Source organism: Eleutherodactylus coqui, chromosome 9 (assembly GCF_035609145.1).
Source record: "Eleutherodactylus coqui strain aEleCoq1 chromosome 9, aEleCoq1.hap1, whole genome shotgun sequence".
Taxonomy (NCBI): domain Eukaryota; kingdom Metazoa; phylum Chordata; class Amphibia; order Anura; family Eleutherodactylidae; genus Eleutherodactylus; species Eleutherodactylus coqui.
Window position 1 is genome coordinate 72,220,047 of NC_089845.1, and position 13,839 is coordinate 72,233,885.

Sequence of the window (13,839 nt, forward strand, 5' to 3'; positions counted from 1 at the left end):
CTTTAAGGCCAAAATACACAATGTAAACTGCGTATAGCTTTGTTAGATAGTGTTTTTTGACAGGATGCACTCAGGGGTATATAGCGTACGCTTTAAGCCGCCCCCCCAAAAAACTGCGTATAGTCTTGTTAGATAGTGTTTTTTGACAGGACACACTCAGGGGTATATAGCGTAAGCTTTAAGCCCCCCCCCCCCCCAAAAAAAAAAATCAACTGTGTATAGTCTTGTTAAATTGTGTTTTTTGAGAGGACGCACTCGGGGGTATATAGCGTACGTTTTAAGGCCCAAATACACACCATAAACTGCGTATAGCCTTGTTAGATAGTGTTTTTTGACAGGATGCACTCAGGGGTATATAGCATTTGCTTTAGGCCCCCCCCCCCCCCCCGAAAAAAATAATAAACTGCGTACAGTCTTGATAGATAGTGTTTTTTGACGCACTCAGGGGTGTATAGCATTCACTTTAAGCCCCAAATACACAGCGTACACTGCATGTAGGCTTGTTGGATGGTGTTCTTTTGACAGGACGCACTTAGGGGTATATAGCGTACGCTTTAAGCCCCAAATACACACCGTAAACTGCGTATAGTCTTGTTAAATAGGGTTTTTTGAGAGGACGCACTCAGGGGTATATAGCGTACGCTTTAAGGGCCCACCCCCTCCCAAAAAAAAACTGCGTATAGTCTTGTTAGATTGTGTTTTATGACAGGACACACTCAGGGGTATATAGCGTATGCTTTAAGCCCCAAATACACACCGTTAACTGCGTATAGTCTTGATAGTGTTTATTGACAGGACGCACTCAGGGGTATATAGCATACGCTTTAAGCCCCCCCAAAAAATAATAAACTGTGAATAGTCTTGTTAGATAGTGTTTTTTCACAGGACGCACTCAGGAGTATATAGCATTCGCTTTAAGCCCCAAATACACATCGTAAACTGCGTATAGGCTTGTTAGATAGTGTTTTTTGACAGGACACACTCAGGGGTATATAGCGTATGCTTTAAGCCCCAAATACACATCGTAAACTGCTTATATCCTTGTTAGATAGTGTTTTTTGACAGAACGCAAACAGGGGTATATAGCGTGCACTTTAAGCCTCCCAAGAAAACTGTAAACTGCGTACAGTCAAGTTAGATAGTATGCATTGACAGGATGCACACACGGGTATATAGCGTACGCTTTAAGGCCAAAATATAGACTGTAAACTGCGTACAGTCAAGTTAGATAGTATGCATTGACAGGATGCACACACGGGTATATAGCGTACGCTTTAAGGCCAAAATATAGACTGTAAACTGAGTACAGTCAAGTTACATAGTATGCATTGACAGGACGCACTCAGGGGTATATAGCGTACGCTTTAAACCCCCCAAAAAAATACAAAAAAGAAAAATGATATGAGTTTTGTTACTTCCTATCTACTCTCTGTACAACAGGCGCAGTATACTGCATAAAACCGGTAACAGTATGCAGTATACAGCCCGAATGCTTGTGAATGGTTGGTGCGCACCACTGCTCCCAGCCAGCCAAACTGCTGATGCACAAAAGTGGACTTGTTGGGTTCCTATAAAATGGATCCCTGCCTAAATGCAACCTCTAACCTACACTACCACTCTCCCTGATTAGCAGCAGCTCTGTCCCTCAGCTAATCCAGCCTGCACGTGAGGCGAGCATTAGGTCACCTGATCCGGCCAGCCAGTCTCTGCTATAGACGTGCACATGGTTGCACGTCATAGCAGGAAGTGCCAAAGCCTCCCTGCATGTTTATTGGCTAAAAAAGCTGCTAAACATGTGGGGAGGAGACCTTGAAATGTTCTCGAGCACCTTGTGGAGCTCGCTCGAGTAACAAGAACTCTCGAGTATGCTTTTTATTTTTTGGCTAGGGTGGGGCAATTTTGTTAGCTAGAGTTGGAGCTCTTCCATAAGGCCCTTTTACACTGACTCATTATCATTCAGATTCTCGCTGGATTTAATTATAATTTTTGACTGTAAATACCTGCACGATCTGAACAACTAATAATTCATTCACTCTTCAGAACATGCAGGCATACAAATCAAACAATGATCGGCCTATGTAAACAGGCAGTTATTCATCTATAAATGACTGCCTGTTTACTGTGAATGTATGCGGGCAGGTGTAGCAACCTGTACCGGACCTAGGAGGGGGAGCAGCGGGAAATGAGATGGAAGTTCTGGTGGCTTTGCTGCTCCTCTCGTAGAGTAGACAGTGGTAAATTTGGTAGTTCTTATTGCATGCTGCCCGCGGGGTTGGGCAGGGTAAGATGGTGATACCCCAGTGGGGTGCTAACTGCACATTTGGGTAAAGGAAGATGCAGTTTGTTGTGACACCAGTCCGTATATGGGTATGGACCCATTCCAGACAAAATATTAAATACAAAAAATGGAGAACTAAACAAAAATAGGGGAAGTAGTCCTTACCCCTGGATATTGTAGATGAAATAGGTGGTGGGAAGTGACTCCAGGAGTCAGGTTGTGAAGTAAACTATAATGCCTTTATTTTCCAACAGAAATGGGAGATTACACATTGGCTTGCTTGAACAATTAACAATGACTTTTGCAGGCATTACATACTTCTGCATTCTGCTCAGAGGATGGCTAATAAGAAATGCATTTGTACCCTTTATTTTCCTTACAGCTTCTCACCCTGGTGGTGCCTATGACTGGCTGACTTCGTTATCTTGCTTTCCTGCTTTTCCTCTTCCTTTGCTTGGACCTACGTCTTCTCTCCTCCTTCCTACTCTGACTTCACTAGACAGTTCTAGCTCTTTAGTACTCACACTCTAGATGTTTTTTTTTTTGTTCCCACAGCACTGGCTTTCTCCTTGTTCCTCTCTCAAGCTCAAGCTTAGCTCTGCACTTGGAAGACTAACTTAACTCTGCCCACTCTCACCTTTTGTACTGTCACTAATCCAACCTATATAGGGGGCTCTACCAATCACAGGCTTTCTATACCTGGCTAAACACTCCCCTAAGCAACCTACAGGTTGCTAGGTGACCTGTACTTACTTAGTGAGAAATATTAACAGCATAACATTATAAATTTTTACACTTAGCATATATTATAGTAAACCTCATTCAACCCTGTGATCATCACAGAAGTAATAGAGTAAACAACTCTGGAGTACTGCACAGGCTGGAATGATCTCTGGCCCGCTCAGCCTCCATTCACTAAGGGATAATCTCTCCTGTGTGAAAGCACAGGAGTGATTTACATGGGATAACCATCCCAGCAATAAAGGGCCCTGAGAAAGTAATGGATATTAAAGGAATAAGTTGTCTAAGAACAGGGTCTTCCATTACAATGGGCCAGTGTTGATATCAAACTATTAATAAAATTATGTTGAAAATTGTAATTTGTGATAAATTTCACAGAGCTTCCCTCTTCAGTAATTCTCTTGTGGGGTTTCAGTCTCCTTGGGATTCCCAAGATATTTTATTAACTTGAATCTTCTAATAAATCCTTAGGATAGATTTTGTTTAAATGTCTGGACTTTATCACCTATGTTTGTTCTCTAAAACAATTGTCAGGGGAACAATTCCTTCAAACATGTTTAAATTGATGTTTAGATTGGCTATAAGGAATATTAAGTTTCCGGTAGCAGTAGTGACAGCTATGGAAATGTAGATAACTAATCATATCTTCTTCTATATTTGTATTTTGAGTAAAAGATGTCTATCTAAAAACACATATCCAGCAGATCTACGTAAGTAAAACTCAAGCCCTAATATCTTTTTTTTATTTCTTCCATAAAACACTCTAGTTCTAATTTTCATTCTTTATGTATAAAAATTATATCAATAAAAGGTTTGTAAAATGATATTGTCATTTTCTAATATTTCTATATCAATTTCAAATTTGCCCATAAATAGATTTCCATAACTGGGGGTGAATTTTGTCCCTTTTGCTGTACCTTTCATCTAAAGATAAAATTGTTCATTAAAAATAAAATAGTTATGAGTTTAAAAAAAGTCTATTGACTGTAATATAAAATGTTTTTGCGCAGTAGGCATTCATGGATAAATATATGGAACAGCAGATAGGCCCCTATCATGAGAGATGTTACTATAAAAGGCAGTAAAGTACAAACTAACCCATAGCATATCCTTCTTGCATTTTATACTTTTTAGTAATGAAAGCAAATGACTTGCAGCTCCAATATAGGAAGATAAGTAACCAACAAATCTTTGTAACAAATCCTCAATATATGATGAGAGGTTAGCTATAACTGAATTAACCCCTGAAAAAACTGGTTATTAAGAGATTTAAGAACTTTTCATAAGAAATAGAAGTATATAATAGATGGGTGTTGAGATAGTAGAAATTTGTTTTCATCTCTATTCAATATAGCCATTGTTTCATCTTTTTTAACAAGGGACTAGGTGGTGGAGAAAGATCTAAGTAGGAGTATCTATTTTTCTATAGTAATCAGATAATATTCCTATGGCCCTTTTACATGGGCCAAGAATCTCACGATTCTCGTTTGCCCAACAGAACGGGCATTTCATATGAAACATTGAATGAAAAGTATTAAAAATGAGAGACAGCAATTTTTATGGCGGTTAATACTAAACGACAAGCGCAAACATCACAATCCTCGCTCATCGTTCAGGCGTTTGAAAATTTTTTTATACTGAACGATTCACTCAGTTTTCTTTGAACGATTTTCTGAATGATAATTGTTCTGTCTAAATGGAGCATTAAAACTTCATCATGGAAATAGTGTGACTCCATGATGACTTCTCCCCCATCCTTAGCAGCTCTGTTAATTACTTTGTCAGAGTGAGAAGAGAGATTTCTCAAAGCTCGCCACTGTTCTCTCGTCAAATTTGTTTTGTTTTTTTCTTGATTGTCAGTTATCAATGGAAAAAAAAATTAAAGAGTCCAGAAATACCCCTTTCAAATGCTGAAGTATTTAATGCCCAATTTCTCTATAGCAGATATGATTACATGCAGTGCTTTCTGCAGGTTGTTTATGGAATGCCTTAGCTGGTAACATTAAGGCCCAATGTTCACGGGCAGATCTGATTTGCAGAATCCGCGCTGGTTACCCGCGCGTTAGATGTGCAAATCAAACCACCCATAGGAATACATGGGAGTCCGCAAGTGAAATAAAGCATGCAGATTTGATCAGTAGATCTTTTGGTCCAGAAAAAAAAATACATTACATTTTTATTTCTTTTTAAATTGCATCATGCTCCATTTTACTGCAGATCCAACACAGACAGCTTACATTGAAGTCAATGGACGCTGTCCAATCCGCAGCCTGTCCGCAATTGAATTGCAGATGGGCCACGGATTCCATGGGAAAGCAGGAGTTTAAAAAAAAAAAAAACACTGCGCACGTGCAGCGGCACGCCAGCCTGAACTTCTGCACATATCTGCAGGGAAGAAAAGAGAAGACCCAGACAGGTAAGTAGAAGTCCTGCGGTGTCCTCGGCCACAGGCAGGGTCAGATTCTGCTGTAGGCTCCCCCCAGTGGACATAAGGCCTTAATCAATATAATGGGCCTGCTAATAAAGAACTGCTATTATTTTATCTGTGAAAAAAGCCAACTAAATTTCCAGTTTTGCAGGAAGGGGTCATATAATGTAAGTTACTCTAAACCTAATACTAGAGGTTTAATAAATAAATATATAGACAATACCCAGGGAAGCATGTAGTTGGAAGTAAAAAGAGCCCTCAAGTTGGGAATCCTACAAAATTCATGTAGCACCATGGACCGACCGTATCCTCTTGAACTCCTGCAGATATGACCTGAAAGAATGCTGATAGATGGTGGAAGTTACTCAAAATTGTACTACTGGTGAAAATGTAAGAGAACAGGAAAGGTCTTTCTCGACTCCGGGGGAGGTCCAGCAGCTCCAGGTGGACTTTTGGGTGTTCTTTTTTAATTAACATGGGGCTGATGTTTCTATCCTGAATTGTGGGCTTGTGTGTGTCAAAATCCCTGTGTGTTGCAGTATTGCATTATTCCTATGTTCTTTTTTAGGATGATGTAAGTAAGAAGAGGGCAGTGCTTGTGTTATGTTACATATGCAGCTATTGGCACCTTAGGAGCCATCCCAGATGACGGTTACACATTGCTGCTTCCTAAGAGGCTTCTCAACTGTTGCTATATTGTGTGCAGGATAAAGAACTAAGCCAGTGTATAGCTCTCAAGAAAGAGTGTTTACCTAAAGTAAAATATAGAACAAAAGGATGATGCAAGTTATTATATTTTCCACGTAGTGTTTGTCATAAAGAATAGTTTGTTCATTATTGTACATGGTACATTGATACAAGAGCAAAGAAATACAAAATAAGTTTATTTAAAGACGTGTAAATATACAATATACAGGGTGGGCCATTGAAAAGTAGCCCAACATCACACCATGAAAGCTATCGAAAAGAAAAATATATCGTCGTTGCCCAGAGCAACCAATCACAGTGCAGCTTGCATTTCTCACACTGCTGAGATAAAATGAAAGCTGTGCTGTGATTGGTTGCTATGGGCTGTCTAGCTAGTTTGAAAAAAAAAGTTCAACTGAATCAGCTGATTTTTTTTGGCAGAGCGAGTGACGCGGCTTAGTTCTTTATCCTGTACAGACTATAGTCCAGGAAGACAGGGTGTGTCATCAGAGTACGTTTGAGCTCTTCCTTAATGTATGTTTATGTTCCTTTTAGTTTTGGTGGCACTGCAATGTGCTGCAAGGATTGCATATAGCTATGCAACAAAATGGCAACTGGAGACACAGCATGCATAGTATGGTATACTATGGCACCAGAATGATATGTGTGGCATGTTATGCAATGTAAAGTAACATAGAAAAGCCCATGAGTACCACAGTGTGGTTGACCCAAGCCTCATTACATCTGGGTAAGGGCTAGGGTCTAATATAAATGGGGTTGGCAGGGCAAGTGTGGTGAGCACCTTCAGTGATCCACAAGAAGAGTGAAAGTCAGAGAGAAAGACACCATTACCATTGGAGGTGTTGATACTAACCAATGATATTTCTCTCTTTTGTCAAGTTCCTCAGTGCAGGAAACAAGTGCTCCCCAGATACAAAAGGCCTGACAAAGCAACACAAGAATGAGCTCATCTACAGTATTTTTTACACATGTACAGTGATCCCTCGTCTATTGTGGGGGTTACATTCCAGAGAACCCCACGATACGCAAAATAGCAGTGTTATGTTTACACAAATCAATCTGTCGGGTGAACTGCCAAACAATCCCAAAAGTGAACGAATCATGCGCTTTTTAGTAACAGCAGTTTACACGAAACGAACAGCATCCTATGATCAGTGAGCCAATCAGCGCCCAAGATACAGAACACATTCCATCAGCCAATAATGTCCTGTGTACAATCTTGCGTTGGCAAGCGCTAGTGGCATACTGTATTTCCTGTATGTACCGCAAAATTCCACAATATAGCAAAAAACTTGGCGAAAACAGGATTATATATGGTCTATCTAAAATCCGCAATGCACTGAAGCCGCAACCATTGAACCGTGATATAGTGAGGGATCACTGTATCTCTACTCCATGGTATTGTATTTGCTCCCAGCATCATCTTCGTTCATATCTAGAGATGAGCGAACCTACTCGGCCACGCCCCTTTTTCGCCCAAGCACAGCGATTTTCGAGTACTTCCGTACTCGGGCGAAAAGATTCGGGGGGCGCCGTGGGTGAGTGGGGGGTTGTAGCGAGGAGTGGGGGGGAGAGGGAGAGAGAGAGGCCTCCCCCTGCCCCCCGGCGCCCCCCCGGATCTTTTCACCCGAGTACGGAAGTACTCGAAAATCGCTGTGCTCGATCGAGTAATTACTCGAAACGAGTATATTCGCTCATCTCTATTCATATCTGATGATCTAGCCAGCTAGCAGTGAAAAATGGGTTCTCTTATTAAAGCATTCCTCTCCTATCTTTCCACATGTTACCTGCCACACTACAATAAACCAACCTTTGTACACACAATGAAAGAAACAAATCAAACAGTCCAGCAGACTGGAGACGGCTGTGTGTCACATCTAACAGTTTCCATTTTTCTTGTTATTATAGTACTGTAAACTAAATTACTTCCGAAAATAAGCACCATACTATCATCTGTTATGTTGTCATATTAGTATGCTGTAATATACTGGTCTGGATATGCCAGACCATGGATACATTGCAGAAACAACTGTAAACTGGTAAATCTTTCTTCTGTTCAACATATTTGACCTTATTCACTCTGTTTTATATTATTAAAAACTTAACTACAGTACATTACATATTCCTATCAACCATAACATAAACAGTACATAAAGAATAAAACAGAAGGAATTAAATTGTTTATATTGCACCTAGAATAATTATATCTTCTTGTGAATAGTTGTGCATATGTGGTCTACATATTTGACTCAATCTTCCATTCCCTCTTGTTCATACTTGGGTAGTTCTAGTAAGTTTAGTTATTGGTTGTTCTTCTGTAGGGCGCTCAAGTTGGAGGATTAATTTTACTGCTCCAGCATCTGTAATATGTCAAGGAATGTGTAGTATGATCACCAGTGTATAGTGCACCATAGTATATTGAGTTTTCGGTTTAATTACTGGATTAACTATTCAGGAGAACCTATGGCCATGAATATGAAAATGCCACTCCAGGCTCCCCTTACCTAAGACTCATTTGCTTCAGTACATATGTGGCAATTACCTGGTTTACTCACTGGTGGTTTAGCAGCAGTAGGTTATCTCATATAAGTGCTAATGTGCATAAGCTCCTGAATGGACAGTTTGCTTTAAAGGTTTTAGTGCACATTGTGGGCACTCAACATATTCATTCAACTACTGTTCTGCTACAAAGTAAAACTGGTCTTGGAGTTATTGCTGTACTACACTCATTTCAAAGTATAATGTGATTTGTAGTTCAACAGCAGGTAGATTGCAATATTCTGTTTACGCTGCTCACCACTAAACTACCATGTTGCTCATGGAGGCCTGAAGCATTGATCCTTTGCATCTCTGAAGTGCTAAATTTGAATCGGAACAAGAACAGCACCTGCATAGAGTTCTAGATTCTTCAGTTTTCTCTAAAACTCTAAGAACATACCGAAAGGTTTATTAGTAGTGTTGTGCGAACCAAACCAGTTGGTGGTTTGACCAGGATGAACCCAGTGATGGTTCTTCTGCTGTGGCTCAGCGATTAGGACGGTTACCTTGCAGTGTTGGGGTTTTAGATTGAAATGGAGTTTTCATGTACTCTCTGTGTTTCATAATAAATCACCTTTATTTAACTCCATCAGAAGTTGTCCTTCATCAGATTTGAACCTAGAGCCCCTTCTTCCTCCTTAATAAATATTTGCACTATATAAGTAAAGGTGATTATTATGACAAAGTAAACTACTAACGACCACTTGTCTGTTTGTATGTATATATATGTGTCTGTGTGTGCTTCTCATGCTCCACCTGTGGTGACATCACTGCTCCACCCCTGATGACGTCATCGCAGGTGCTACATTATGAATAAAACAGAAAGCCTGACTGACAGAAAAAAAAACAGTTAGAGCTCTTGCTAGGGGGGGGAGGGACAAAAAATAACACAATTAGAATACAACTAAGCCGTTATTATCTCAGTCACAACTCAGTGGTTCTGAGAGAAGACACCGACCTACTGCCACCACAGATATCCGGTGGGCTGAAGGACCTGCGGTGATGTCACTACTGTGGGAGGAGCCATTCTGGAGTTTGGTAGAAAGTACTGTATACTGAATAAGCCAACAGAAACTACCAGGACCTGTGATGACATCACCATCATGTGATCACCTGTGTGGGTGGAGTCAGAGATCACATCACCGCGGCCTGATCACTGTATTCAGGAGCTGTTTGTGTCAAGTGTGGAAATCAGGATGGCTGTAGTAGAGCTGTGTGTGTAATATGTGGAGTCAGCATGGATGTATGAAATGTAACACAGCTGTGTCTGTGCTGCACATGTAACGTAGCAGAGCTGTGTCTGTGACGCGCATGTCACGTAGCATAGCTGTGTCTGTGATGCACATGTCATGTTGCAGAGCTGTGTCTGTGACGCCCATGTCACGTTGGAGAGCTGTGTCTGTGATGTGCACGTCACGTTGGAGAGCTGTGTCTGTGATGTGCACGTCATGTAGCAGAGCTGTGTCTGTGATGTGCATGTTACGTAGCAGAGCTGTGTCTGTGATGCTCGTGTCATGTAGCAGAGCTTTGTCTGTGAAGCGTATGGCCTGTAGCATAGCTGTGTTTATCAGGCACATCACGTACCAGAACTGTGTCTGCCAGGTGCATGTCAGTAGTGGAGCTGTCTCTGTCAGGCTCATGGCCCATAGCATAGGTTTGTGTGTCTGTCACATGCCCATGTAGCAGAGCTGTGTCTGTGACACGCATGTTATGTAGAAGAAGAACTGTCTGTGGTTCGCTTTTCCTGTAGCAGAGCTTTGTCTGTGAAACGCATGGCATGTAGTAGAGCTGTGTTTGTCAGGTGCATGTCAAGTAGCAGAGCTGTGTCTGTCAGGTGCATGTCAAGTAGCAGAGCTGTGTCTGTCAGGCCATGGCACATAGCAGGTCTGAGTTTGTCTGTCACACGCCCATGTAGCAGAGCTGTGCTTGTGACATGCATGTCACATAGAGCTGTGTCTGTCAGGTGCATGGCATGTACCACAGCTGTGTTTGTCAAGGGCATTACATGTAGCAGAGCTGTGTTTGTGACACACGTCATGTAGCAGTGCTGTGTCTGTGATGCACATGTCACATAGCAGAGCTATGTCTGTCACATGCCCATGTAGCAGAGCTGTGTCTGTGACGTGCAGCCACGTAGCAGTGCTGTGTCTTTGATGTGCATGGCACGTAACAGAGCTGTGTCTGTCTGTCACATTACCATGTAGCAGAACTTTGTCTGTGAAGCGCATGTCATATAGCATAGCTGTGTCTGTGACGGGCATGTTACGTAGCAAAGCTGTGTCTGTGACGCGCAGCCACATAGCAGAGCTGTGTCTTTGATGTGCATGGCAAGTACCAGAGCTGTATCTGTGATGCACACGGCATGTAGCAGAGCTGTGTCCGTCAGGTGCATGGCATGTAGCAAAGCTGTGTCTGTGACGTGCATGTCACATAGCAGGGCTGTGTCTGTGACGCACTTTCCAAGCAGCAGAGCTGTGTCTGTCAGGTACATGGCATGCAGCAGAGCTGTGTCTGTCAGGTGCATGGCATGTACCAGAGCTGTGTGTGGGACGTGCATGTTGCAGAGCTGTGTGTGTGATGTGTGGGGATCATAATGCATGTACCATGTAGCAGAGCTGTGTGGCACATTGCACCCCCAGAAACACTGGTACTATAATTTCCTAATAATTACTAGTAAATTCAGTAACATGGGGCAGAACATACAAACTCCATGCAGATGTTGCCTTTGTCAGATTTTACATAGGAATACAGCACTGCACGGCAATAATGTTAACCACTGAGCTACCATACTTCCTCCTCCTCATCGGGAACAGTCAGTTCTAGAGGTTGATATGTTAGAATTTCAGTGACTCTGACAAGGAACAAAGTGTGATGGTTAGATGACTGGGACATAGCATCTCTAAATCAGCATATCTTGTGTTTTTGGTATGCTGCTGTTATGACTCATCAAAAGCAGTCAAAGGAAAGACCACCAGTGATCCAGTGGCACGGTTATGGGCTGCCAATGTTCATTGACATGTATGGGAGCAAAGGCTACTCTGTATGGTCCAATTCTACAAAGGAGCTAATGTAACACAAATTGTCCATTCTGACCTCTGTCCACCACCAAAAACACTTATAATGGATCATCAGAACTGGACCAAGGAGAATGGAAGTAGGTGGCCTGGTGGGTGTGATGAATCACATTTTCTTTTAAATCATGAAGTGCTTAGAGGAAGCATGGTAGCTCAGTAGTTAGAACAGCTGCCTTGCAGTGCTAGGAGTCCTAGGTTCATGTCTGACCAAGGACGACATCTGCATGGAGTTTATATGCTCTTCTAATGTTTATTGTGAAGAAAAAACTCGCACAATCAATGTTTTCTATATTGCATACCTTCACGGAGAAGGAGGAAGAAGAAACATAGTGGCTCAGTGTTTAGCATTGTTGTCTTGCAGTGCTCAGTTCTTAGATTCAAATCTGACCAGGAGCAACATTTACATGGAGTTAAATAAATGTGATTATCACGAAACACAGGGAGAACATGCAAACTCAATGCAGATGTTGTCATATTTGAACCTAGGACTCCAGCACTGCAAGACAACAGAGCTAACCACTGAACAACAGGAGAAGAGCCACCACTGGGTTGGAACTAATTTGGGGAGAACCAGCAGAACCAAACTTTTCAATAGTTTGCTTATCTATATTCATTGGCTTCCTATGAAAGGGGCCCTAGTGTATTTTGTTTTCAGGTAGAACATTTAGATTGTGAACCCCACTGAGAACAGTGTCTGGACTGTGCAGAGCTGTGGAATATGTTGACGATATATGAGCAACAAGAAATGAATTAATAATTTAGGTCTCCTACTCAACCTCAGAAAGGACATTGACAAATTAAATGACTGTGGGAAAAAGGCATTAAAAATCAGAAAAAACAACATTCTCATACGTTCTAACCTCAAATTCCTAAATCACTAACCATCTGATTTACTGCCATACAATGTATGAGAATCCAACTTCTCCTGTTGATGGCCAAGATATTTTAGTTCAAGTAAACATGAGAACGTAACAATATTTTCATTGACCCTGGCATGCCTAAATAATACACATTAAAATGTATTCTGCAGTCAAACATATTATCATAATACTTTGTAATAATATTATCAGTTTCTGTAAAAAATCAGTGAAATAAAAAAAAACAAATAAATCTGATATGTGGAATGATTCCTAAAAGTAATAATTATAATGAATAACAGATAATAACTACATTCACTGAATATCACTATCACATGAAGCAACCTGGGAGCATAACAGTATTCCCAATTCTTAACTAGGTATGATTGTTTTATGTGAGATAAATAGATGTAGCAGAGCTGAATTTGTAATATAAATCTCCAGGGCTGCAACATTTAAGCAGCTTTTCAGTTAGCTTAATGCAACTGGTTTACTTTCAGTCCTATGTAAAAATCACACATATTGTGACTACAGCCATATGGCAAACTGCTGTATGTGATAAAATAGCTTGATGTAGGTTTTCTGAACATAAAGAGCAGATAGTAATCCATTCATAAAAATGTTCTTTTTTCACATCACACATATGTTCATTAAGCAATGCAAACTATAATAAAATCTGCCTTCATTAGTTTTGCATCAGAGTAGTCGGTGGAAGTAGTCCTAAACCTCCTTATTTTACCTGGAGCCTTTTTTAGGAATCTTCATAAGAATTCATGTTTAACTCCTGATCATGCTGTACAATCCCATTCTTTTCTGACTGGTCCATTATCCACTTTGTACAGGAGCTAGCAGCTGGAAGAGTAGATGCAGGTGACTGGTATTCACATTTTAGTCCACAGAAGGAGCAGCTATTGATCACTCACTGAGCAACTCTCTGTTTTATACCTACAGCAGCTATCCACACTGCTAGGAAGCCTTTAACTCCTCCTTTCCATCCTAACATCCTTATCCAAGTCAAATAACACTTTCATTTCACATCACCACCAGAGGGTGCATGCCAACACCTTTAGAAACTGATGCTTCTTGAAGAGCAGTAAGGTCTTTGAAGATGCATTTTTGTGTTAAGAAATATATTATAACCAAGGATATTATCTTTGAGCTCTTCAACAATGATCTACAGAAATACATGCAAATATCCAACACTTAAAGCATTTA

At 40.9% G+C, this 13,839-nt stretch overlaps 1 protein-coding gene across 1 annotated transcript in view; it reads right to left on the minus strand.

Annotated features, from left to right (window-relative positions):
• Nucleotides 1–13,537, minus strand: part of MC5R (melanocortin 5 receptor) — a 92,514-nt gene extending 78,977 nt beyond the window's left edge. Inside the window, exon 1 of the mRNA XM_066578964.1 lies at nucleotides 13,364–13,537. The gene's annotated coding sequence lies outside the window, so the exon portion shown is untranslated. The remainder of the gene's footprint in view (nucleotides 1–13,363) is intronic.
• Nucleotides 13,538–13,839: the final 302 nt, after the last annotated feature.